The sequence below is a fragment of the Pteropus vampyrus genome, unplaced genomic scaffold (genome assembly GCF_000151845.1).
Source record: "Pteropus vampyrus isolate Shadow unplaced genomic scaffold, Pvam_2.0 Scaffold2750, whole genome shotgun sequence".
NCBI classification, from domain to species: domain Eukaryota; kingdom Metazoa; phylum Chordata; class Mammalia; order Chiroptera; family Pteropodidae; genus Pteropus; species Pteropus vampyrus.
This window is the reverse complement of record NW_011891531.1, coordinates 1-3,158: the sequence shown is the minus strand read 5'-3', so window position 1 is coordinate 3,158 and position 3,158 is coordinate 1. Positions and strand designations below refer to the sequence as shown.

General features: G+C 52.6%; 1 long non-coding RNA gene across 1 annotated transcript in view; it reads left to right on the top strand.

Moving 5' to 3' along the window:
* Positions 1–3,151, top strand: part of LOC111734637 — a 7,221-nt gene extending 4,070 nt beyond the window's left edge. Inside the window, exon 3 of the long non-coding RNA XR_002778527.1 lies at positions 859–3,151. This is a non-coding gene — a long non-coding RNA (uncharacterized LOC111734637). The remainder of the gene's footprint in view (positions 1–858) is intronic.
* The last annotated feature ends 7 nt before the right edge of the window (positions 3,152–3,158 follow it).

Genomic DNA, 3,158 nt, shown 5'->3' with positions numbered 1-3,158 from the left:
AGCTGTGTGCACTGCTCCGAGAAAATCTCCCCCAGGGCAGCCCTGCCACCTTCTGCTTCAAAGAAGGAAGGCGATTGTCAGGGAATCAGGAATTTGGCAGTCAGCCATATGGCTCTCAACCGGCTTGCCTTCCCCTAGGCATGGGCACAGGGTGACAGCTCTGTGGGTTATTGATTCTGCCCGCTTCCTACAGAAGACATTTTCTGGTGATTGCCTGTGCTGAGTTGCAGGCATCGTTGTGATCATTATTGATGTGAACCATGGCTGCTCTTGTAAGCACCTCTTTTGAGGTTGTAATATTTTCCTCGTACGCTGAGCTGCTCTGAATCACAAACTTTGGCCAGCTGGGCTTTTCCCCCTCAGAGCCATCTCTTTAAAATGGAAACATACCAAGAGCCATTCTTTGAGATGCAAACGTTATGAGAGACAGCTAGCTCCTCTCCCCTACTCCCGCGGGAGGGTAGAAGCCTGACCTCCATACTCTCCTGGTCCCAGTGTCGAAAACCACCTGCTGTTATGAAGCTGTTTGTCTTTCCTTTGGATAAAGCCCCAAAGCTAACAGAATCACCCCAATTACCAGGCAGAGTTAGGATGAACTCCACATGACAGATGGCACTGTCAAGTCCTCTTACTTGAGGACTAGCTCTCTTTATCTTGAATACATGTATGTAATGGATTTTATTTGCTTAGCTATGTAGAGAAGCGAGTTTTTCTGTCTTTGAACTTGATAGTGGATTGACTGCCTGATGAGCATCAAACTCTGGTTTGATAATTACTTAATAATGAAACTGTTTCTGTCTCTATTACCTTTGAGGAGAGCATTTCTGGGCTGGGAAAAAAAAATTTTTACTTCCCCAGCAGGCGCCATCACACAACTGACTGCAAAACCAAACCTCAGCACCCACCTCAGTAGGGGACGCGACAGCACAGCGCTGCAGACAGCGGGAAGCGAGGCCTCCGCACCAAGAGCGCCATGGGCGAGGAGGAGCCCTGCGGGTATTTTTAGGAGGCGGGCAGTATTTGTTCTATTTAAAGAGAAACTGAAGCACATGCAAATTTGAAGAGTTTATTTGAGCAAACGGCAATTCCAATCGGCTGCACCAAACCAAACGAGGACGCAGGAAAGCAAAGCAAGGAAATTGCTTGATTGGCTACAGCTCAAGGAGTTGCCTCACTTGGGAAGGCCTAGCTGCCTGTTTCTGGTTGGTTGTCCATTGAGGCATTTACAAGACTACTCTGGCCTCCTTGTTTCGGTTCCAAGCCAAAGCAGCAGGTGGCTAGGTGGTTCTAGTATCTTGATGCCATCCCAGGGTTCTTCAGCAGTGGAGGCCCTGAAACTTGAACGCTTTACGCCATTAGCCTGTTTGGCTCACTGCAGACACTCAGAAGGCATCCGCTAGAAGAAGCCTTAGCTCTACGGCTCTGTCCGGGTCTGCAACCTACAGCCCCATGAACTGAACGGCGGCAGCTTGGCCGTGGCTAGAAAACTTGTTCCCAGCGTTTCATCGCTGCATCGGCGCTGTCCATCAGCACCACCAATGGCCTGATTAGAAATGCCACTTTGCCACCACCCCAAGCACAAACCTATGGACTAAGACACTTTGGGAACAAGAGACAAGAATCGGTGTTTTAAGGCGCCTTCAGGTGATGCAGATGTGTAACGAAAGGAATCCCATTTATAAATATAGAAAGTGAAAAGCCCCCAAGCATCTCACCTCCTGGAAAAAAAAAATTTGGGAGAGTATCCATTTAGACTGTTTTTTGCATATGCATGGACTGCTGCGTGTCTGGGTGTTCATATATCCCTTTACATATGGTTTTCCTTAGTACAATGCAGTCACACTTTACCAATCTGCACTGACGTTTTCCCTCTTAATAATATATCTCTTTCAAAATCTAACTGTTGAGGAGCTGGAATCTGACTTACGCGCCACCGTAGAGACCGTGACTGGGCATCGCCAGAGGGACCAGTGGAGGGAGGCTGGCTCCAGAGGGAGCAGGGACGCAGCCGGGAGGGTCCCTCCTATGCCACCTCCGCAGGGGTGTGGGCCCCCCAGCTGTCGCCTTCCACACCTGTGTCGACCTTGCCCTCCACCCCTGTGCACCGTGGGTGTGTGGCCCCTCACTGCGGCCCCCAGCGCTCTGTACCCCGCATTCCGCCTGGCTCGCTCCCTTCTTGCCATCCCCTCCGAGATGCAAACTCAGGTCACACTGCCACTGGGACTTGAAGTACCCGCATCTCCGAAGGAAAAGAACTCACCTGGTGCCCTCAGGGACACATGAGCAGGCTGAGCCTGGTGTGGATCCTGCCCCACATGGGGTGCCCAGGGGACCATCCGCCCAGTCGCTCCTGGGCCTCTCCTTTGGAGAGGCCCCACCAGAGCCGGGGACGGCCAGCGATGACCCCAGCGCCCGGTGCTTCTTCCTGGGCTTGGGGCGTCTGGAGAAGCGGCCCCAAGCGTGCTGAGCTCCACGGAAGGTAAATACCTGTTGGGACCAACGATCGCAGAAAGGGAAAGACGAGAGTCACCTGCAGACAGCGAGGGTGACTCCTCACCAGGCACTGGCGAGATCCGAGGCAGCGCGGGACTGCGTTCTCATACCTCGTGTCACCACTGATGAGGCCACTCGGGGTCCCCACGGACCCGACGGTGCTGGGGGGCGGTGCCTCCCCTCTGCCGGGTCTGGATTCTAACCTCTCCTGCCCGTGAGGCGTCTGCAGCCGTCTGACCAGCTCGCAGCCCCGTCTGTCCTCTGCCCGCTTTGCGGTCGCCTCCTGCGCACCGAGCTGAGTTCTCACGAACTCCACAGGACGCCGCTGGTTCTTCAGCTCCTCGCCGGAGCACGTCACTCTCACAGTGGGAGGACTGCCACCGGACACTGGCGCACACTGCCGCCCGAGGCTCAATGTATTGGGCTACTAGAAGGCTCCACTTAAGCGACGGAGATTAGATTAATAATAGACTTAAAACTTAGACGTGTACGGTGTTTGTGACCATGACGTTATGCATGACACAAAGTTTTGAAGGAAATGAGAAAGTATTCTTCCAGTATTTAGAAACGATGCCTGCATACAGCACAACATCCCTCACAGGATTTGAGAATGAGTAAAACTCCAACGTCTTTGTTGATTCGGTGTCTTATTTGTAAAACAAAAC